Raw genomic sequence first — 24,295 nt, 5'->3', positions numbered from 1 at the left:
TGCTGTGGCTCGGTGCCAGCACCATGAATCCACTGCTCCTGGAGGCTTTTTTTTTTTTCCATTTGTTACCTTTTTTTTATGGGTGTTGTGGTTATTATTGTTGTTGTTGTTGTTATTAATGCTGTTGTTGTTGAATAGGACAGAGAGAAATGGAGAGAGGAGGGGAAGACAGAGGGGGGAGCGAAAGATAGACACCTGCAGACCTGCCTCACCACTCATGAAGTGACCCTCTGCAGGTGGGGAGCTGGGGGCTTGAACTGGGATCCTTGTGCCAATCCTTGCGCTTCGTGCCGTGTGCGCTTAACCTGCTGCGCTACCGCCTGACCCCCTCCACCAACAAATTTTTAAAGTATGCTTTAACAAGGGAAAATATATCATCACAGGAAGAAGTTGTTCAGAAGAAATTCTGTGTCATTATATATTGGATCAAATAAAAAGAAAGAAAGTTCTATATATACTCTTCATAGCAAAGTTGATGTCCTATTCAAAACTTAGTAAATATCAATTTATCGAATAAAAGAAAAAATGAAAAATATGTGATCTTTTTGGATTATTTTCAGTTCAACACTTTGCTGCTATCTAGATAATATAGTCAGAGTTGAATGTTCTAAAATACAATTTTGGGCTAATCTCCCTCTATTACTTAATGATTATCTGGAGTTACCAGTAAAATTGTCATAACTTTGTGATGCCCTTGGCCACCATGGACAACCTTGAAACGGTAACTTAGCCTTTCGTTGCTAGTCTCCCACACAGACTGTAAGCTCTGTGCTTATGACAGACTTCAGTGTGTTTTGTATAGACCTAGTGTTGTCATTTTTGGTTTGAGTGCATGCTTGCTTTGTGAGAAGCTGGGATGGGAAAGGAAAAATAGTCTTTTTTTGTTTAATGAAACAGGTAACCAGAGAATTTGGGGGAAAACACACATTCTATTCCTCAGGCAGTCACTGCAGAGCAAGGAAAAGCGGAACCTCTTTTTCCTTCTTTATCAATTTCCTATATTAACATTTGACGAGAATAATCACTATTCTGGCCAACAACTTTGCCTGATTATATCTATGAATCTGGTTTTCATTTTCCTTAAAGGAAGACGTTATTTAGAAACAGCCAAATTACCCAAATACTTCTCAAGAAGTTAGTCTCTTCAATCATCTTAAAGGCAGTAACCCAACAACCCACATATTTAAATGTTTCAAAAATTCATACACTGAATGTATGCCTGGCCCTTCACTGCACAGGGAGGGCACCTGCCGGGGGTCAGGAGACTGTAGCCCAAACACCTTCCACAAGCTGGAGCTTGGCTCCAATGAAAGAACCTTGCTGAAAGCAGGAGGAAAGCCAGCTCCTGGCTGAGCACTTGATGGTTAACTCAGAAATTAATGCTGTCTTCCTAAGGCATATATAGACCATATTACAAATGATAGATATCTAGAATTTGCCCCAAATAACCCCTTTTTTGGGGGAAAATGCATATATCAAAGAATTCTATTTTCAAAAGTAAGTAAGCATAAATGGCACTGCTAACATACCTAAGAGCAATAATAATATTCCTCATTTGAAAATAGTTTGGAATATATACTTAACAGGCAAAGTATTTTTGAAAAATAAGTTTAAAAAAGTTACTGAGGGGCCGGGTAGTGGTGCACCTGGTAGAGTGCACATACTACAGTACATAAGGACATGGGTTTAAGTCCCCAGCTCCCACTGCAGAGAGAAAGCTTCACAAGTGGTGAAGTAGTGCTATGGATGTCTCTCTCTCTTCTATATCAACTTCTCTGCCTCTATCCAATAACTAAATAATATTTAAAAAATTGTGTTGGACTTCTTCTTTTAAATTTATTTATAAAAAGGAAACATTGACAAAACCATAGGATAAGAGGGATGCAACTCCACACAATTCCCACCACCGGAACTCTGTATCCCATCCCCTCCCCTAATAGCTTTCCTATTCTTTAACCCTCTAGGAATATAGACCCAAGGTCATTGTGGGATGCAGAAGGTGGAAGATCTGGCTTCTGTAATTGCTTCCCCGCTGAACGTGGACATTGACAGGTCAGTCGGTCAGTCCATACTCCCAGCCTGCTTCTCTCTTTCCCTAGTAGGGTGGGGCTCTGGGGAATTGGAGCTGTAAGACACATTGGTGGAGTTGTCTGTTCAGGAAAGTCTGGTTGGCATCCTGCTAGCATCTGGAACCTGGTGGCTGAACAGAGAGTTAACATATAAAGCCAAACAAATTGTTGACTAATCATGGACCTAAAGGCTAGACTAGTGCAGATGAAGACTTTGTGTGTGTGTGTGTGTGTGTGTGGTCTCCATTTTGTAGATATCTAGTAGGCATATTTTAGTTATATTCCAAAGGACCTGTGGCTATACTAGTTTTTTTTTCCCCCCTGAGTCTGAAATATGATATGCAGGTGGATCCAAGTTATTGTCTGGGGAGAGTATGTCATGGCTGGAAAAAGGACCAGAAAGCTGGATCAGGGAAGAGAGTAGCTCCCAAATATGGGTAATGTGTGTAAATATTGTTGACTATAAACCCCATCAGTGTGATGTGATCTGGGGCCCATATTTACCTAGGAGCCTATGTGATCTCTGCATCCCTGTAGAGCTGAGCTCACACACTGTGGTCATGAGTAGGAATGTTCCAAGCTGCCCCGATATTGACCCATCTTCCTCAGGTGGAGCATAGAGTATGTTGTCCATTCTCCCTTCAGAGGATGGAATATTCTCTACTGTTGTTGATCCAAGTTGAGGGCTAGGTGTTGTTGAGGTGGTCTGGTGTCGGGCTGCACCGCAGAGAAGAGAGAGAACGTCCAGAGCAAAGGGGTACACAGATCTTTATTATAGGATGGGGGGGGAGGTTTGGTTCAGACCACGTGGAGCCAGCCGGCAATGGCCGACCACGGGGGGGGGGGGAGAGCAGGGAGCGAGACCTCAGAGAGGGAGAGCCGAGAGCCCAGAGAGAGAGAGGGGAGGGGTGAGGGGGCTTTTTATTGGGCGACAACCAGGGGTGACGTGTAGGGCCAGGATTGGTTGAAAGGGGGCACTCTAGGATTTAGCGGGGCATAGAAAAACCTGGGGGCGGAGCCAGGATTGGTTGAAAGGGGGCACTCTAGGATTTAGCGGAGCATAGAAAAACCTGGGGGCGGAGATTGCATCAGAATAAGTCCTCAGCAACATCTCCTCCTATCCCTTTATATCTAAATGGACACAGTAAAGAAAAATGGAGCAGGCTTAAATGTTTTAGAGGAATGCCATGCTCGGGTGGGAAGATGTAGGACTTTCTGTGGAGGAGGGAAGGCTTAAATGGCTGCCAACCTTGTGAAATTTATGCGTCCTCCTGTGCTCAACCCCTCTTTAGAGAGACTTACCTGGAGAGACTCATCTCATAGGTTTAAGCGCAGCCTGCTCAACCATCTCTTCACAATATCTCTACATCTTTTCTATCTTTCTACCTAGTAATAGCATAAGATGTACAAAGTCTATAAAAGACTATCATGGGGCAGAAACCTTTTGGGCATAAGCCTACATGACATAACAAAATAGGAAGGGACACGAAGGGGAGAAGTAAAAGCCAGTGTGGAGTGAAGGGAAGGATTGGTGTGTAAAGGAGCATTCCCTGTTTGGGTGGGGAAAGGGGCAAGGGTACATAATGAGGGGGAGGCGGGAGGCATGACCCACCAAACAGAGGGGCTATTTGGCATTGTATAGTCCTCAAGGCAACAGTCTGTAAAGTCTATGAATTACTCAGGATCAGTCTATGAAAAACCAGCAACGTGAAGGGAAGGAAGCTGCTGTAAAATTGTCTAAAGTGTCCGAAGGGTATACCAGCAAGTCCGATAGAAGTCTCAGTCCAAAGTAGGCGACTGGGGGAGAAATGGCAGGGGATGAAATGCTGCATGAGGAAGGTCAGCCTCTGGAATTCTGCTTTTCTGTAGATTGTGAGCTGGAACCGCCAAAACGTGACAGGTCAAAGCAAAAGCAGGAAAGGCAGACAGGCAGTAAAAAGGTTCTGTCCTTGGAGTCTGCGAATCAGATTCTTCAGATCGCGTTGAGTGACATCTAGGGTTTCGGGGGGTGTGCCACGGTAGTCGTGCCATCTAGTGAGTGACGTCAGGGTGTGCAGGGGTTCAGATGGTTTTTCCGGGATTCCTGTAAAGAAACACAAACAATCTGCTTCTCGTGGTTAGCAGGGTGTTTGGCTACGAACAGTGGCATTTAGTATTGGGGGTGCTGAATAGAACTGGTATCGCGGGAATGAGTTTTACGCTCTGCAGAGGCATCTGTGGATATCCTAACATTAAGACATTCCAGAAGATCCCTGCCCAGTAAGTTGGTGGTAATATTAGCTACCAAAGGGCGGAAGTGTCCAGTAGAACCTTCTGGGTCTTCCCACATAAGCGAGTCTCGTGTGTAAAATGCTCTCGTCATCCCTCCTATTCCATGTAAACTGGGTCCAGGGATGAGTTCCCAATCTTGGGGAACCTCTTCTTGCCTTAAAATCGTCTTTGCTGCCCCCGTGTCAATCAAAAATTTAAAAGGAATGTTGCCTATCTTTACTGTCATAGAAGGGTGACCTTGTTCTAAAACAGGAGTAGTCCACAAAATCTCAGGCCCCGAATTTGTACTATTCAGGGGCGAACCATCTTTATGAAATTGGGACCAACAATCTCTCTTCCAATGAAACCCCTTACGACATTTTGGACAAACAGTACGTGGTCTCTGGCTCCCTGACTGAAAGCGGGGTTGCTCTGGCTGGAGGCGTGGTTTCCCTGACTGGAGGCGTGGTTGCAATTTATCAGGACATTGGTTACGCCAATGTCCTTGGCGACCGCACTGAAAGCAGGCCCCGTTTTGCTTACGTGGGGCAACTGTATAGACCTGCGTCGTAGCGGGTGTCCCATAATTGCCTGATGTAAGTTCCTGTGTCGCTAGAATCCAATTATCTGGGTGTAGGTGTTTAAGATTAAGGCATACCTGACGGAATTGTGGTGTCATGCCTTCCCAGACAATAGAGCGCAGGAGTAGTGTGCGGACGTCAGGATTATAAACCTTTCTCTCTAAGCTTCTCTTCACCCTTGAGATGAAGCTCGCCAATGACTCATCAGAGCCTTGGTGAAAAGAGTTAATGGGAGCTGACGAATCTACATCGGGTGGGGTCACCCTTTCCCATGCTTGTGTTGCACAGATGCGTACCTGTTCAAAATAACCAGTTGGAAACCTGGCTTCTGCCTGCTGAGTTCCAGATTCATAAGCTCCTGCTCCAAACAAAGCATCAAAATTCCATTCTACCTGTTTGTTACTATTTTCCTGTGATTGCCTAGAGCACTCATCGCGGAAGCATGCCTGCCACTGAAGATAGAGTGGGTCTGGGAGTGCAGCACGAGCCAGTTCTTTCCAGTCTTGTGGTATATTTAAATGATGGTAAAAGCTTCTCAAAACGGACTTGGTCCATGGAGAGTGCATACCATCCTCCCTGACTGCTTGTCTGAGCGTTCCAAGTTCTTTTGAGGAATATGGCTGCCACGGCTGAGGGTTTTGTTTAGAAGGGGCCAAGTTTACCGGGAATGTGTGGATTTGGTCCGATGGCGTGGGAGAGGGAGCTACAGAAGTGGAAAGTTCAGTAGAAACTGCTGTAGTGGCTGCAGGGGAGACTAAACGCATATCTACGGGGACGGAGCTCCCGGGGTGGACTGCACATGGTTTAAAATCCTTAAATGCTGAAAAAATATCCTTTAGCTCTCGTATCTCAGCCACTAGGTCCCTTAATGGTGACGTATCAGCAGGGGGCGGGGTCAGGGACGAGGAAGCCTCAGGCGGAGCTGAAACCGCGGCGGCAGGGGCCAGGGGCGGAGCTGAAACCGGAACGGCAGGGGGAGGGGCTAGAGAACCGGAAGCCTCACGGGAAGCGGGGGGCGGGGCCAGAGAAGCAGAAGGAACTGAACACGTGTCTGCCACAGAAGGGACCGAAAACTTGTCTGCAGAAGGAGCCGAACACGTGTCTGTGGGGACAGCTGGGGGAGGGGTCAAAGGAGCGGCAAAACACGTGTCTTCAGGGGCAGTGGGGGGAGGGGTCGTGGAAGCGGAAGCTGCCGCAGGAGAAACCGAACACGTGTCCCCGGAGGCAGTGGTTTGGGGGCTGACTGCAGATTGCTTAGGGTGTTTAAGTCCTAAGCAAATATCCTTTAACTCCTGTATCTCAGCCTCAAGGTCACTTAACCTTTTGGCAGGAGGCCTTGTACATATCCTGAAAATAGTAAATATAGCCATGAGAACCCATGGTGTAGCAAAAATTAAAGCGTCTCTGAGATCGAAAGCCTGTCCCAGGAGAGAAGGATAGAATGTCTGGTACACCTCCTCATAAAACGGAAAAAATCCCATGGTGGAGGGAAACGCGGGGCCACAGAAGCGGGCGGATTCCACTTACCTGTGTCTGGGCGGTTTCGGAGACCTCTGGCCGGGCGTGGTGTGGGTACGGAACACGATGGGCGCCAGATGTTGTTGAGGTGGTCTGGTGTCGGGCTGCACCACGGAGAAGAGAGAGAACGTCCAGAGCAAAGGGGTACACATATCTTTATTATAGGATGGGGGGGGAGGTTTGGTTCAGACCACGTGGAGCCAGCCGGCAATGGCCGACCACGGGGGGAGAGCAGGGAGCGAGACCTCAGAGAGGGAGAGCCGAGAGCCCAGAGAGAGAGAGGGGAGGGGTGAGGGGGCTTTTTATTGGGCGACAACCAGGGGTGACGTGTAGGGCCAGGATTGGTTGAAAGGGGGCACTCTAGGATTTAGCGGGGCATAGAAAAACCTGGGGGCGGAGCCAGGATTGGTTGAAAGGGGGCACTCTAGGATTTAGCGGAGCATAGAAAAACCTGGGGGCGGAGACTGCATCAGAATAAGTCCTCAGCAACAGCTAGGTCCTATGGGGGCCCACAAAGGGGTCTATTTTGTTCTTCCTGATAGAGATTACCGGTAACAATGGAGAGAGTGACGTCTTAAGTAGTCTTACTATTAATAGGTCAATGTGTCTTCTACAAATCTTTACTTCAGTTTCTTTTAGTTTTACTTATCTCAAGCATTATCTTTGCAGAGATAGATTGTAGATATGCAGAACTATATACTTGTTAAAAAATCTTTAAAGTGCATATTTAAAGTGAATGAATTTTATGGTATAAATTGTACCTCCATGTAGCTGTTAAAATATGGTAACAATACTAATGCCTAAGTGTTCTTTTGTGTGCTGGTGTCCTTTGCACTTGAGGATTGATAATTGTACTGATAATGAATGCTCGTATAGGCATGAAGTGATTAACTTGATGTGAAGGTCTCTGCAATACTATTCTGCTTTTGCAATGAATAAAACAGAAGTTTAACTCAGCACTGCTGCCTCCTCCCATCTTTTGGTGTGTCACAGTTGCTCATTTTCAGAACTTTCAGTGAAGAGAACAATGCTGGGATTCACTAGATACTGTGATGCATTCTGTTTCATTGCATTGACATTTGGCTTCTTAATACTGTCAGCTGGACACCTTGTGAGCTATTACTTGCCCTAATGAGGTGACCTTGAACTCCTTCACTTAGTCTTCCTAGATTTTTATTTTCCTTGTTGCTAATGAGAACCATTGCCCTTGGATAGATTAAAAAAGAAAACCAGATCTGGTGTATTTAGGAGGCTTTCAGAGTGAGTTACAGAGAGTGGGTAAGACTGAACAGATTTTTTGTATTATGTTTCCTGTTTGTTTGTGAATTCCACAAGGAATAAAAATCTGAAACATTTCCTATGTTGCTTAAAAAAACTTGTGTTGTACAGTATGTCAAAGGTTTCCATTTATTTATGACAGTTTTAAAAAAGATGGAAATGACTTGCTCTGAAGGAAAAATAAGACCAGAGCACAACCTTTTCAAGGTGAACATTTCAACATCACTTGCATGCCCATAAATTTCTTCAAAGAAAACTCAGCAGTAAAAGATCTTTCCAGCTACAAAATACATACTGCTCGATGGACATCCGTGTTCAGTTAAAATACACTTTGCGAAGTGTCAACACTCAGGTGCTTGACTCCCTGCTTTATCTAGACTTCCCTAGTAGTCATGGGCTTCACATCTTCCGTTTTCACATTGATAACCTCACTGTACTTCTCTGCTAAGGCCATAATTGGCATCATTAGATTAACTTAATTTATAATTATATAATTGTATAAATGTATAATTCAAAGATTTGATGTAAAATTGTAGACTTGTGCTCAGAACATTTTTTTTGTCTCCAGGGTCATCTCTAGGGTTCAGTACTTGTACCACAAATCCACTGCTCGTTGGTGATCTTTTTCCATTTTCCAAACACCATATTCCAGAGCAGAGCAGTACTATGGTCTTTTATTCTTACCTCTCTCATCAAAAATAAATAAATTTTTAATATATATAAGCATAAGATACATGTACATAAGTAAACACTACTGAAATCATTGTATGCTTATTGTTATTTCAAGCGAACTTGCATTATCTATCTAAATAGAGGTGTTCTCATTTAAAACCTGTGAGTTCGGTGTTTTGTGATAATGTGATAAGCAGTTTGGTAAAACTCTGCTGTGTTCTTTCTAAAATGACAATGACACCTGATATATCAAACATTCTAAGCCCATATATTTGGAAACATAGATACAGAGCATAGGTGAGCATGCATATGCACATGTGGTATAATATTATAAAATGATTTACTTCTGAGGTGGTCCTATTACCTAAGTGGTCATTAAGTTCCTGCCAACTTTAAGTTCTGCAGAGAAACAAAAGTCATCAGAAAATTGCTAATTAATGAGCTGAAAAAATATAAAATTACCTCTCACTCAATTTTTTCTCCCTGCCTAACTTTCAAACATTCAGTTATTCAGTTCACATAGATTACAAAATGAAATTGAAAAGCTTGTTAAAATATATGGGGTTTCTGAATTCAATGAGAAGGAGGATTGATGAATTACTTCAACTATAAACCAACTCTTTTACAAATAAGAATCTGACACAACTCAACAGTTAAAATGAGGAAGAGAAAAAATTGTACCAAGATGACTACTGAATTATCATTTCAAAAAGGAATAATTTTATTATAGACTAATTAGGCAAAAGCCCTGGGAAAACCGATAAAGACTTCAGATAAGACTCCAAGTATTTTTGCAGAAGTGCTCCTTCTTGAAAGAAAAAAAAAAAAAAAATATATATATATATATATATATATATATATATATATATATATATTTGCCTCGAGGGTTATTGCTGGGGCTCTGTGCTTGCATTAGAATCTACTGCTCGTGAAGGCCATTTTTCTGTTGTTGTGGTTGCTGCTGCTGCTGTTGTTGTTGTTGGACAGGACAGGGAAAAATTGAGAGAGGAGGAGAAGATAGGGAGAGAAAGATAGACACTTGCAGACCTGCTTCACTGCTTGTGAAGCAAGTCCCCCGCCCCCCCTCAGGTGGGGAGACAGGGGCTCGAACTGGGATCTTTGCAAGGGTCCTTGTGCTTCTCACTATATGGACTTAACCCAGGGCTCTACTGCCTGGCTCCTATCCTACTTTTTTTTGTTTTTAACATAAACCCACAACCCAAACTGGGCTTAAAAAACAAAATACTTCTTCTTTCTTTTTGCTTTGTTTTGGTTTGATTAGGTTTTTTACTTTGTTAGAAGGCTAATGGTTTAAAATGTAATTTTTGACATGTAGGCAAAACTGTTCATCTCCCCATGATAGGTGTCTAGGCAGACTTTCTTTCTTTTTATTTAAATTTATTCATAAAATATTGACAAGACCATAGAATAAAAGGGGTACAATTCTGCACAGTTCCCACTGCCAGAGTTCCATACCCCATCCCCTCCCTTGTGTCTTTAACATTTACTTATTTTTAGGGGAGAAACAGACAGACCAGCACACTGCTAAGCTCTGGTCTATGATTTGACTAGTAATAGTACCGAGGGCCTCTTGAACCTCAGGCATACAAGCCCTGTGCTCAAACACAATGAGCGTCTTCCTGGCTCTGAATCATTTTTTATCTACTTACAATGAACTTTTGCTCATTATCTAGGTACCAACTGTTGTATAATGAAAAAAAGAAAGGGAGAGAGCAAGACAGAAAGAGAAGAAAAAGACTATAATGGATAAGTCTTTGGGGAAAAAAAAAAAAACTTCTAACAAACAACAGCAAAACGACAAACTCCTAGAGTGCATGCTGTTGACATTTTGACAGTAAATTTTCAAATATTGTCTTTGCTGCAAACAGATGCTTGCAGTTACATAGGCATCTTCCACCAGTTCTTACAAGTTTCTCTTTCTTATAAGTTAATTGGTTTCCCGGAGAAAATGACACTCTACCTTTCTTCCTCTGTGGGATACTTGCTTAGTTCCTCATATTTAGGAATAACTCTGTGCTCATTTCTTGATCCTTGCCAGAGAAGCAGCAGGTCTTGTTGCTATAAAATCTACTTACTCTCGCATTAATTATGCCCCTACTTCTGATACACAAGCTAAAGAACCTGATCATCACCTTCCAAGCAATATTCTTAATGTCTCATCATTGCTTCCCTAAGGAGACTTTTCAGATCTTTCCTTAGTTGCCCACCATTGAATTTATCAACTATGGATACACAATACATCTGTTTATCTACTGTAACCCTTGGGAGGGCAGGTTCCTTTTCCATTGCTGCTGTAACATAATGGCCGCCGAGTTTAGCAGCTTAAACACACAGATAAATTATTGTACTGTTCTGTTGGAACAGAGGACTTTCATGGTGGGCTTGGCAGGGATGTCTTCTATGTAAATCTTAGGGAGAATCTGTTTCCAGCTTATAGAGGCCACCCACATGCATTGCTCACAGTCCCCTGCTCCAAGTTCAAAGTCTACTTTGCACCTCTAGTCCTTTATTCCATAGTCTTGTCTTCCTCTTTCATGAATAAAGGCCCTTAGGATTACTTTAGCCCATTCAGGAAATCCAGGCTCTCTCCCCACTAAGACAGCCAGAACATCACTCTGACACACATGTTGCTCAGATCTGAACTTGCCACTTCACACCTGCATATTCTGTGCTCCACCTCTCTAGTGGCTTCTAGCTTCCCATTTTGAGGTTAGCTAAACAGAAGCCATAACTCACCTGCAATCTCAGTTCTCCATGGCCTTGTACCATAATGTGCTCACAGACTCCAGGGACTAGGGGATAGTCCTTGATGGGGAGGGACCAGAGTATAGGGAGCATTGCTCTGTTGTCCTCTAAAAGTCACAAAACATTGCAGTGCCCCGAATTGCTTGCCATCTCCAAGAAATAGTTTTGGCCTTCTTAGGTTGAATATTGCCCCTGCTGAGAAGGTATACTCTGGGAATCCACTCTTCCACTCTCTTTCTCCTCTCTGAACTCTCGCATCAGTGTTCCATACACATCCAAACAGGAAATTGTTATGATTCTAAGTTTTTCACCATATACCTGTTCTTCTTAATAAACACTTTTCAAAATAAAAAGTAATGATTCATTTTTAATGCAGACATCTAACCACTGACTTCATACACTGTGGCATATAATAAGGGCCTTTTCTTTATCTCGTAAGCCTAAGGGATACATAATAGTATCCTTTAAAGGTTTCTCTACATCGTCATTAGAAATACTAGATGTCAACTAAGACTGACAAAAAGTGAGACATACAAAAAAAAAAGAAAAGGTTTTGCTCAGTACTTTTGTCTCTTAAGTGCATTTTTATTATAAATAAATTATCTAGGAGACTCTTTTTGAATTATAGAATATGGAAACTGAAGTTAAAAATATGCAGTCTCTAGGGAAATGATCAACCACACTATTTTCTTTTATTCCTGCAGGCAGTGCCACAAAAGCAGCATGAAGGCCAACATTGTTAGCCTGTAGGTTCTTTCTGCTTCGTTTTTCTTAAAAAAAAAAAACGGGGGGGAGGGCTTCATCCAAATCATCAGATTTCAGTTCCCTCAGCTATATCGATTAATAGTACCTGAAAGTCTTAATTCAATTTAATTTTCTTGAAAGGGAAACCTAGGGGAAATGCCATTTCTTTTTCAAAGAAAACCTACCTGAAAAATGGTCCCCACTATCAAAGATGATTGCATTCTGAGCTTCAGAATGTTAATGGTGTCTGGAAAATGAGACGTTTTAAAGCACATTTATATCTATTTAGGTAATTACTTGGGGGAGGAAGACACTGCTTTCACGAACTAAAAATAAAACCACTTGCGATCACCAGAATTCTCTCAATGATAAAGCTACTCCACTTATTGAGTTTTATGGAATGACTTGACTTGATCTCAGTAAAGTCATCTGTAGGAGTGGAATTAATTATATTTGTCATGTGAAATTAGATAGTTTGAAAATATGTAACTTTACAAATATTGGGGGTATATATATATAATATATATATTCTTAGAGTGTCTAGTAAATCAAGAGAAATCAGGATATCATTGTTTAGCAAAAAACAATTAAATAAGCCACCATAGAGATACCAGTTGGAACAATGACTTTGTTCTCTGAATGGCCACATTAATATCCCTTTGTTGTAAAGTCATACTTAGACATTTTTGTGTAAGGGAATTGTGAGAAATTCTCCTGAATCTGAGCTAATGTTTTATTTTCAATTTTTTTCCACTGTGGAAAAAGAAAGGTTCTCAATGTATTTTATGGGCTCTGGGTGAATTCTTCACTGGGAATTTCACAACAGCAAATTTATAAATTTTTAAAAATTTTTATTCATTATTGAATAGAGACAGCCAGAAATCAAGAGGGAAGGGGGGGGAATAGAGAGGAAGAGAGACAGAAAGACACCTGCAACACTGCTTCAAAGCTTTCCCTCTGCAGGTAGGGACTGGGGGCTCAAAGCCAGATCCTTGTGCATTGCCACATGTGCACTCAGCCAGGTGTGCCACCACCTGGCCCCACAAATTAATTTTTTTAATACGTAAGTGGGTAACTGAAAGAGTCTTTTTTAAAAGAAGTGAAATGATGTAAAAATAACTAAAAATTTCACAGACGGCTTCAGTTCTCATTGTTAAATCTTGAAATATGCTATAAAGGTTTGGTCAAATTTAAAAGACTCTAAATATATCATACTTGCTTACATACTTACCCTCAATTCACCCTCAATGCATCAAGCCTTTTTTGTTGCCTAAAAGAAAGTAGGAATTTGTAGGTAAATATTAGGTTATCTAGGGGACTCCTTTTAAATTACAGAATATGGAAATTGAAGTTAAAAGTATGCAATTTGTAGGTAAAGTTGCTTTGTGTGTGTAAAGCAGAATGCTAGCTGGGTAGAAATACTGATTTTAAGTCTAATAGTGGAGAGATGAATACGTGGGGGAAAAACTAAACTTGTGAAATTAAGAGGAAAAAACTAAGCTCAGGTATTCCAAATTTCCAACAGTACTAGGGTAGGGGTACTTAGGTCGACTTTTCTTTCTTTCTTTTTTTTTTTTTCCTCCAGGGTTATTGCTGGGCTCAGTGCCTGCACCATGAACCCACCGCTCCTGGAGGCCATTTTCCCCCCTTTTTGTTGCCCTTGTTGTTGTAGCCTCGTTATTATTATTGCCATTGTTGATGTTGTTCGTTGTTGGGTAGGACAGAGAGAAATGGAAAGAGGAGGCAAAGACAGAGAGGGGGAGAGAAAGACACCTGCAGACCTGCTTCACCGCCTGTGAAGCGACTCCCCTGCAGGTGGGAAGCTGGGGGCTCGAATCCGGATCCTTACCCCGGTCCCTGCGCTTTGCGCCACGTGCGCTTAACCCACTGCGCCACCGCCCGACCCCCGACTTTTCTTTAAGAGATGCTGAGCTGGGGCTGGGGGCTGGCACACTCGGTTCAGTGCACATAATACCAAGTGCAAAGATCCAAGTTGAAGCCCCTGGCTCCCCACCTGCAGAGGGGACGCTTCACAAGCTGTGAATCAGGTCTGAAGCTGTCTATCTTCTTCTCTGTTTCTGTCTCCCCTCCTCTCTCAATTTCTCTTCATCCGATCCTAAAAAGAAAAGGAAAAATGGCTGCCAGGAACTGTGGATTAGTAGTGCCGGGACCACTCCCCAGGGGTAATTCTGGAGGATATATATATATTTGCAAAAGGACCCCCTATATTTTTTAAGAAAAAGCAAGAATGAAGAAATGAAATAAAAGTAGCATGAGTGAAAGGTGAAAACAAGTAGAGCATTCATGACATTAAGGAACATGATTTAACACAGAAATCACAAGGATTTGAGAATTGAGTTATGTTTTAGTCTGTTTAGGCTACTATAGCAAAATACCATAGACTAGATGGTAACATTTGTTGTCTTCATGAAGCTAGAAGTTTGAGATTTTAAATTACTTCTTGGTGCTTTAATAGTTTAATACTTTCTTGGTGGGGTCTCTCTCCATATTTTCTTTTCCTTTCTCTCCACAGTTTATAGATGGCATGTGTCTCACTGTGACTTCATAAAGTGGACAGAAAGATCATTTCTGTGGTTCTGGAAGTGCCACAGTGACTAGTGTTGGCCTTAAAGAGTGTGAAGTCCTGACCTCAGTTCCTAAGCATTACATGTGCCAGAATGGTGCTCTGGTTTCTCTGTCACTACTTTCCATCTCCCTCCCCCCCACCTCTCTCACTAATAAATAAAGTAAATGTTAAAATAAATAAATAGCATTTCTTCTTAAAAGGTTACTAATCTCACTCATGAAACTCTGCCTTCATGACCTAACTGTCTAAGAGGTCCCACCTCCGAATACTAATGTTCTGGGAATTAGGACCTCATCTGATGAATTCTTGGGGAAGACAGAATTTCAGGTCTTAGCAAATAACTTATCAAGATAGTGAATCCCTTGTGATGATCTGAGTATAGCATATGCAAATTTGATTTATAATAATATACACCTGAAACTTATGTAATCAGCATGCAGTGCTATTTCAATTTAAAACAATATTTTAATAAGACGAGGAATCCCTGTTTAATTTTCAGACTTTACTTTTCTTGAATAACTTTCTCTTCTTCCTCCTCTTCCTCCTCCTCTTCCATGTTTATCTCTTTCTCTCTGTTTCTGTCCCCCATCTTTCCCTCTGTCTATCTCTGTCTCATACCTTTTATCGAAAAGAGAGACAATAAAGAAAAACATTCACCAGGTATGGTGGAATCATGCAGACATGGAACCTCAGTGATAACCTGGTGGCATAATTATTTCCTGACATTCGCTATCAGATAATACCTATAAACCTTGACCATCATAACCACATGTAATGTAATATATATATATATATATACACACACACACTTTTGGTGAATAAATTAAGTTCTGATTTTACTACATTCTTCTAGAAAGTATTACAGTTATTCATTTACTTATTTGACTGTGTTATCACTGGGCTCAGTATCTGTACAACTCTGTAATGCCTAATAGCTCCATATTTCCTTCCTTCCTTTCTCTTACTTTATTTATTTCTCCCTCCCCACCCCCCCCCCTTAGAAGAGCCAGCTGTCGCACTGCTCCAGTTCATGGAGTTTTGTCCGACAGGTGGGGATCAAGGGCTTGAATCGGAGTCCTGGTGCATAGCAAGGTGTACCCTACCAACTGAGCCCCCCAAATGGAACCCTACTTCACTTTTTTGAAATGTTTCTGTTTTTTATTATAGAAGATAGTACATATAGTTGCCACACTTGTACTCAAAATATACAAATTAAGCTATTATGCTACAAGTAGATAGTTCTAAGTAAAACAATACAAAATACATAGCTAATTTTCTTATGGTTTGTTAGAACTATCCAAACTCAGTATTAACAGGTTGTAATTTCCTTTTTAAAAACCAGATAAAATGGAAATCTGAATATCAATTATAGTTAATGACATCCTAAAAACAAACGATTTTGAGCCACACTATGAAAAGAAAATCTCACTCAAAAGAACACACAGCTCTTGCATATGATTTGTTGCTTTAATTAATCCATTTTATTATATTTATAAAGTAATGAAGATTCTTTTTTTAACTTTCCTGCAAAAAGTTGTCACGTAAAAGTATTTCAGAAAATTTCAAAGCATTGCATAGTTTTGACTCTAAGCTAATAAATTGCATTCATTTTGCATTGTGCCTTTGTGTTTGTAAGAACCATTACATTGTTTTCCTCTTTTGATCTTTCCTTTGAAAATTCTAGTTATTTTGAAAATTGTCATATGTTCATAAAGTATGTCTCTAAGACTTATCAGTAAGTTATAAGCACTTAATATATGTGTGCTCTGAGCAGTTTTTCAATCTCAGCTCTCTGTGTTTGGAGTAAAAGGATGCCTGGGAAACCATGGACCCTTTATTTAAGCAGGTGATCCTCCCTGTCTCTGCAGTGTCTCTTCAGGTTACTATTCATGTAACATTATATTCCCGGTTCCTTTGAAATATGTTCTGAATGGTTGTGATGGAGGACACATTCCCCTTGGGAAACAAAGCACACCCGCAATGAGAAAGGGGAGGGGAGATGAGCAAAATGCTAAAGGTTCTGAGTTGGCCCTTAGACTATTACAGCCCAGTTTGGGCATTTTTGATGCTCATTATTGCCCTTGAGTTCATTAATATATATATATATATATATATATATATATGTCTAATGCTTTCTAGGCATCTCCTAAAGAAGAATTAGTGTTATCTGTAAAATGCAACTGAAGGAATTTTTTTCTCAACCCATTTCTTTCCATCTTTCTCTTTTCTTTCTTTATTTCTTTTTTTTCTTTTTTCTTTTTTCCTTTTTTTTTCTGATTAGACATCACAGTGGACAATTCTGGAATTCAGATAAGTTTCACTGAAGTTACAATTTTAATGGTTATAAATTACCTTTAAATCTAAGAGAATTTATTGCCACTATCTTACCTAGTGTGTTGGGGTCCTGCGTATCTTGATGTTGGCATCTAAAATTATTAGCTTGAATCTTTTAATCATATTGTCCCAGCTGTGTTTGAATGTTTGTCATTGTGGTTTCAGAGTTATTATTTAATGAAAGTAGAAATGTATTATTTGAAAAATTCAATCAGTATTCCTTCTGTAATAATATGACATTCACTAATTAATAGTCAAACAAGAAACATATAAAATAAATACTGGGGGTCGGGTGGTAGCTCAGTGGGTTAAGCACACATGGCACTAAGTGCAAGCAAGAACTGGTGTAAGGATCCCATTCAAGCCCCCGGCTCCCCACCTACAGGGGGGCCACTTCACAAACAGTGAAGCAGGTCTGCAGGTGGCGATATTTCTCTCCCTCTCTCTGTCTTTCCCTCCTCTCACCATTTCTCTCTGTCCTATCCAACAACAATGACATCATCAAAACAACAATAATAATAACTACAACAATAAACCAACAAAAGGGGAAAAATATAGCCTCCAGGAGCAGTGGATTCATGGTGCAGGTACTGATCCCCAGCAATAACCCTGAAAGCAAAAAAAAAAAAAATGCTGAAAAAAATGTAATTAGTCTTAGCTTTTCACTAGGGGAAGGGAGAGATTTTGCTAATTGTCTGTTATTCTGTTTTTAACTTTTCTATAAGAAAAAGCAGGTGTTTTTTTATTGAAGAAAAACTGATTTAAAAATTATTATGTATAGATATATATAAACTAATACTCATAAATCTCACATCTGCAAGTTTGTCTCAGACTTATTTAGGAAATCAAGGACAAGAATATAAATTGTAACACATAAGGGTAGCACTGCAAGATTGAATGTATGGTCCTTTATTAAATCCATGTTTTAAACTATTATAAAGAAGATCAGTGAGGAATATGAAAATAGATTTAATATTAAAAGATAAAATTCTGTTGATGTCAGATTTCTTGAGTGGAATCATTGAATTTTCTGTAGGAAATTTTCATAGGAAAATGTCTTTATTCTGAGGTGATAAAGGATGAAGTACTTAGAGGTGAAATGGGAAGATGCTAATTGATGTTAAATAGATTATGAAAAAAGGGTAGAAAAGGAAAGAGAGGGGCCTGATAGTGGCACACTTGGTTGAACACACACACTGGTACATGCAAGGATGAGGGTTCAAGCCCCCACTTGCCACCTACAAGGGGCATTGTTTCACAAGCGGTGGAGCAGGTCTGTGGGTGTCTTATCATTTTCTCTCCCTCTCTATATCCCCTGCACCTCTCAGTTTCTCTGTGTCCTATCAAATAAAGCAGAATTTTAAAAATTAGGAAAAGCATGGCTGACGAGAGCGTTGGATTGTTAGAGCTGGCTCTCAGCCCCAATGATAAGCCTGGTGGCAATTAAAAAAATGAGAGAAAGAAAGAAAGAAGGGAAGAACAGAGATGTTAGCTCAACTTAGCAAACTAATTGTTAATAATGAATCTGGGTAAAAAGCATATAAATGGTTATTACTTTATTCTGACAACATCTCTTTAGTTTTAAAGTTTCTCCTAACAGGACATTAGGAGAAGGATACTAATATGTGTTTTTAACTTAAAGTGTCTTTGCCATAAAAAAGGAAAGAAAGGGCATCGGGCAGTAGTGCACATGACTTGGTGTGCAAGGACAGATAGAAGGACCCCAGCTCGAGCCTCTGGTTCCCCACCTGCAAGGGGGTCGCTTCATAAGCGGTGAAGCAGGTCTGCAGGTGTCTCCCCCCCCCATTTTCTCCTCTTCTCTCCATCTTATCTAACAACAGTGACATCAGTAACAACAACATAATAACCACAACAATGATAAAACAACAAAGGCAACAAAAAGGGGAAAAATAGCCTCCAGAAGCAGTGGATTCATGGTGTATGCACGGAGCCCCAGCGATAACCCTGGAGGGGAAAAAAAAAACTTGTTTTGCTTAAGTTTGTAAAGTTCGCTTTCTATATTATTCAAAGTGAATTAATCCATTAATCTACATTAGTCTAGGTAGAGAGAGTTCATTGCCTTATATATTAGCTTTATTCTATTTCATCACCTCATGGATGTATCATCCCACAGTTACATTAGTTCAAGTCACTGAATTTGGATATATATAAAGAGCTGCTCTTTGAACACTTTCAGTTAGACCTGATACTTTGGGAGTGCAATATCTGATTTTTCTAATGGAGCAGTAATTTAGGATTTTTTTAAATTTCAAATTACATGGCCCCTGCTATGTTTATATTTTATGAAGTACTATTTTACTGTTTAACTGCCTAGTGGAAAATTTAGAAGTCTGAAATGAAAACTGTGAATATTATTTTAAAAGCTCCACTTACTGTGATATGTTTGCCTTTTATTTCAGCTCAAAATTTGGATTTTAACATACTATCCCAGAAATACCTACACTATATATCACAGCTCTAATGGCAGGCACGACAGTTGTAAAGCTCAGTAGCGCTATCTTCTTGGTCATAAATTATACTGGTTTGGGACTTTTCACATCATAAATGACATTCCACATGAAGGAAGAAGTCCATAAAATTATAAGTAGGCTTTTTAAAGTGCTGATGGGGAAGGAAGCTTCTGAAACTTTGAGAACTTTTGCAATCTACAGACAAATGAGAGCATAATGCTTTTACCTTAGACTCCAGGCTAGAGAAGTGTAGGGATGGAGACAACAGTGAATGAGAGGGGGTAGGTAGCATAGTGGTTATGCAAAGAGACTTTCTTGCCTGAGGCTCCAAAGTTTCAGGTTCAATCCCCTGCACCACCATATAGCAGTGCTGAATAGTGCTCTGGTAAAAATAAGTAACTCCCTTTCGGTATCAGAGTGATGTGGGCTTCATAGAAGCTCAAAGGGAGTATTCCAGTGTCTTCAATCTTCTGGAAGACTTTTAAAAGTAGAGGTATTAGTTCTTCTTTGAAGGTTTTGTAGAATTCATTTGTAAAACCATATGGTCCAGGACTTTTTATTTTTGGGAAAAATTTTGATAAGTGTTTCAATTTCATAGCTGTGATGGGCCTGTTCATATTATCTAGTTCCTCTTTATTTAATTTTGGAAGTGCATAGGTATCTAGTAAATCGTTCATTTCTCCCAGGTTCTCCAGCTTGGTGGCATGTAGTTATTCATAGAAGCCTCACATGATATGTTGAATTTTTGCAGTGTCTGTTGTTATATCTCCTCTTTCATTTATGATCCAATTTATTTGGGTCTTCTCCCTTTTTTGTTTTGTGAGTCTGGCTAAAGGTTTGTCAATTTTGTTCACTCTTTTGAAGAACCAACATTAACTTTCGTTGACCTTTTGCATGGTTTTCTTATTTTCAATGTTATTGATTTCTGCCTAACTTTAGTGATTTCTGTCCTTCTGGTTGCTTTAGGGTTCCTTTGTTCTTCTTCTAGGTCTTCAAGATATGCAGTCAGGCTATTTATTTGTGCTTTTTCTTGTTTCCTAATATGTGCTTGAATGGCTATGAACTTCCCTCTTAAGTACTGCCTTAGCTGTGTCTCAAATATTTTGATAGCTTGTGTCTTCATTTTTATTTAACTCTCCAAACATTTTGATTTCTTCCTTGATTTCCTCTTTGACCCAGTAGTTGTTAAGCAGTGTACTGTTGAGCTTCCACATTTTGGGACTATTACTAATCATTTGTTGATTGTTAAGTGTTAGTTTAATTTCAAAGACATCTTCAATGAAAGGAATCCAATTACAAAGAAGACTAAGGCAAGCATAAACCTATGGGACTACTTTTTAATCAAATTAAAAAGCTTCTGCACAGCAAAAGAAATCACTACCCAAACCAAGAGACCCCTCACAGAATGGGAGAAGATCTTTACATGCCATACATCAGACAAGAGGCTAATAACCATAATATATAAAGAGCTTGCCAAATGCAACAATAAGAAAACAAATAACCCCATCCAAAAATGGGGAGAGGACTTGGACAAAATATTCACCGCAGAGAGATCCAAAAGGCCGGGAAACACATGAAAAAATGCTTCATGTCTTTGATTGTCAGAGAAATGCAAATCAAAACAACGAGATAACATTTCACTCCTGTGAGAATGTCACACATCAGAAAAGATAACAGCAGCAAATGCTGGAGAGGGTGTGGGGTCAAAGGAACCCTCCTGCACTGCTGGTGGGAATGTCAATTGGTCCACACTCTGTGGAGAACAGTCTGGAGGACTCTCAGAAGGATAGAAATAGACCTACCCTATGATCCTGCAATTCCTCTCCTGGGGATATATCCTAAGGTACCCAACACACCCATCCAAAATGATCTATGTACATATATGTTCTTAGCAGCACAATTTATAATAGCCAAAACCTGGAAGCAACCCAGGTGTCCAACAACAGATGAGTGGCTGAGTAAGTTGTGGTATATATACACAATGAAATACTACTCAGCTATTAAAACTGGTGACTTCACCGTTTTCAGCCGATCTTGGATAGGCCTCGAAAAAATCATGTTAAGTGAAATAAGTCAGAAACAGAAGGATGAATATGGGATGATCTCACTCTCAGGCAAAAGTTGGAAAATAATATCAGAAGAGAAAACACAAGTAGAACCTGAACTGGAGTTGGTATATTGCATCAAAGTAAAAGACTATGGGGTAGGTGGGGGAGGGGGGAGAATACAGTCCAAAAGGATGACAGAGGACCTAGTGGGGGTTGTATTGTTATATGGAAAACTGGGAAATGTTATGCATATACAAACTATTGTACTTACTGTCGAATGTAAAACATTAATTCCCCAATAAACAACTTAAAAAAAAAGTAACTCCCTAAGATGTAGCAACAGATGTTGTCCTGAAACCTATACAATTTGGTTAAATGACAAAATCTTGATGGAAAATTAAGTCTCCACAGTCTTCCAGAGACTGCAAGGAATAAGCGGGGCTCTTCTTAGAAGAGGTGGTACAGAACCAATCATAAGCAGGGACTGAGCCCTGGTCTCAGTTCTAATACCAACTTCCTGTGATCATAAACAACTCATTCATTACAATGGACTTAAATTCCTTTTTTATTATTTATTTATTCCCTTTTTTTGTTGTCTTTGTTTTTTTATTGTTGTAATCATTGTTGGATAGGACCGAGAGAAATGGAGAGAGGATTGGAAGACAGAGAGGGGGAGAGAAAGACAGACACCTGTAGACCTGCTTCATTGCTTGTGAAGTGACTCCCCTGCAGGTGGGGAGCTGGGGCCTCGAACCCGGATCCTTAACGCTGGTCCTTGCGCTTCGCGCCACCTGCGCTTAACCTGCTGTGCTACCTCCCGATTCCCTGGAATTAGATTCCTATTTGAAGAAGGATTCAAGTAAAAGCAATGTTTTTTCAGAGGCATATACAAATTACTGGTGGTTTGAGAGAGTATATGGATAAATATTTTAATTATAATTGTTTAATGTAAATTATAACTTGTTTTCTATAAATTCTAGTGCTTTAAAAATAAACAATAAATATTCTAAAGAGAGAGAGAGAGAGACTAGGGGCAGACAGTAGCAGCGAATTAAGCACACATGGCATGAAGCTCAAGTGCAAGGATTCAGGATTGAGCCCTCACTCCCCACCTGCTGGGGGGTCACTTTGCATGCTGTGAAGCAGGTTTGCAGGTGTCTTTCTTTCTCGCCTGCTCTGTCTTCCCCCTCCTCTCTCGATTTCTTTCTGTCCTATGCAACAACAATAACAACAATAATAATGACAAGGATAAACTGCAAGGGCAACAAAAAAGGAAAAATAGCCTCCAGGAGCACTAAATTCGTAGTGCAGGCATTGAGCCCCATTGATAACTCTGGAGGGAGGGGGGGGGGAGAGAGAGAGAGAGAGAGAATGAATGGAAGGGAGACTGTGGTGAATGGAAAATAGCCCTTATCTCTTGATCTCCACACATAAGATATTTCTGGGCTCTCATATTACTCAACAGTTTCCCTTAGCTTATCAGAGAAAACTGGGTGATTGACCAAAAGTTTGACTTCTGACTCCTGCTTTGCCAGGCCTTGAAGGTGGCTGACTTTACCATCTTGGCTTTGATTGAAACATCCATGTTTGCACAGGCAGTGAAGATAGCCTGGGCCCAGGGATATTCTCACATCAGCATCACTCAAGGTCTTGCATGAGGTTGCCCTTATTTGTTCCTCATGTGATTTCTTCTTTATTGACTGTTAATATTGATGAGGTTGGATTTTTAGAGGAGCAAAAGATCTACTACCCCTCCCCCGTATATGCTATTGACAAAAGATTAGTTTCATAGGCAAGGCTCTAGAGGCAGAATGATTCTCTTTGACATAAAGCCTTTTACTAGGGAGAATTTGGTCTGCAGACAGGTCTGAAAAGGAACTTAAGTTTATGTGCTTCTGGTTTCCACTGTGCCCTATTTCTAGTAACTCCCTTCTTAGCTGTCTCTCCCATTCTTCCCTGTGACCTCTGTGTTGGGAAGTAACACAAGATGAGGTCTAGGACCATGTGATGAGTCGTTCAGAGTTTCTGAATCTTTTACATGTGCACAGAAGGTATACATGTTTTTGTTTCTTTTAAAAATACATTTATTTATTATGAAAGTGAAAGAATGAAAGAGAAGGGGGAGATAGAGACCAAAGCACTACTCAGTTGGCATATGGTGGCACCAGGGACTGAACCTGCATTCTCTGTAGTCTCAGGTAGACAAAATGGTTCTCAAACAGGCGGAGCTGTCTTTCTGGCCCAGTATACATGTTATTAATCATTTTCTTTTAATCTGTTTCTTGCCAGTCTGCCTTCTGCTTGCTTGATTGTTTGTCTAACCTCACAAGAAGTTAGCAGGGATAGGCTGGTTTACTTCCTTGTCCACAGTTCCTCATTCCCACTGTTAAGAATTGTAAACAGCCATTTTCCATCATGACAGCCTTAATTTTCTGTTGCTATAACAATTATTGCTTTATCATAACTTCAGGCTCTGACTGTTACTTTACTCCCTTTCTTCAGAAAACCACTGGCAGGTCTTATGCTTAGGGTCGTAGGACATTCAAGTGACCTGACTTATTCCCTTGCAAAGCACCCTCTCCCTGCTAATAGTGCGTCTGTGACCCAAGATGGGCTCAGCTGTTTAACTCGCTTTTCCCTCAGAATAAGTAACTTTCCAAAACTCCAGACTTTCAATAGCTTTATTCAGGAGGGCTGATAATTATTACTACTCTATCCCCTTATTTTGTTGAGGAGGCTTATCTGGAACTCTGTGAACAAAGAGCTCTAGGAAGCCTAATAGCAGCATTTGTGAAATGGATAACCTTTTCAGAATTCTTAAGAGCAGCATAGTAAAATTGCTGCAAGAATTGTTCTTTGGAAAGGACAGAATTCCCAGGTATGTGTAAAATAATGGCTTAAGAGGTGAGTGTTTTTAAGAGATAAGAAAGTATCCTTTGTTGGCTCTACTGTTTCTACAATGAGGTAGAGGTCAAAC

The 24,295-nt window shown here is 40.5% G+C and overlaps 1 long non-coding RNA gene across 1 annotated transcript in view; it reads left to right on the top strand.

Moving 5' to 3' along the window:
• Window positions 1-24,295, top strand: part of LOC132538942 (uncharacterized) — a 122,316-nt gene that overhangs the window by 79,186 nt on the left and 18,835 nt on the right. The window lies entirely within an intron of this gene.

Source organism: Erinaceus europaeus, chromosome 6 (assembly GCF_950295315.1).
Source record: "Erinaceus europaeus chromosome 6, mEriEur2.1, whole genome shotgun sequence".
Lineage (NCBI taxonomy): Eukaryota > Metazoa > Chordata > Mammalia > Eulipotyphla > Erinaceidae > Erinaceus > Erinaceus europaeus.
The sequence above is the reverse complement of the archived record's forward strand: the minus strand, read 5'-3'. Positions and strand labels throughout refer to the sequence as shown.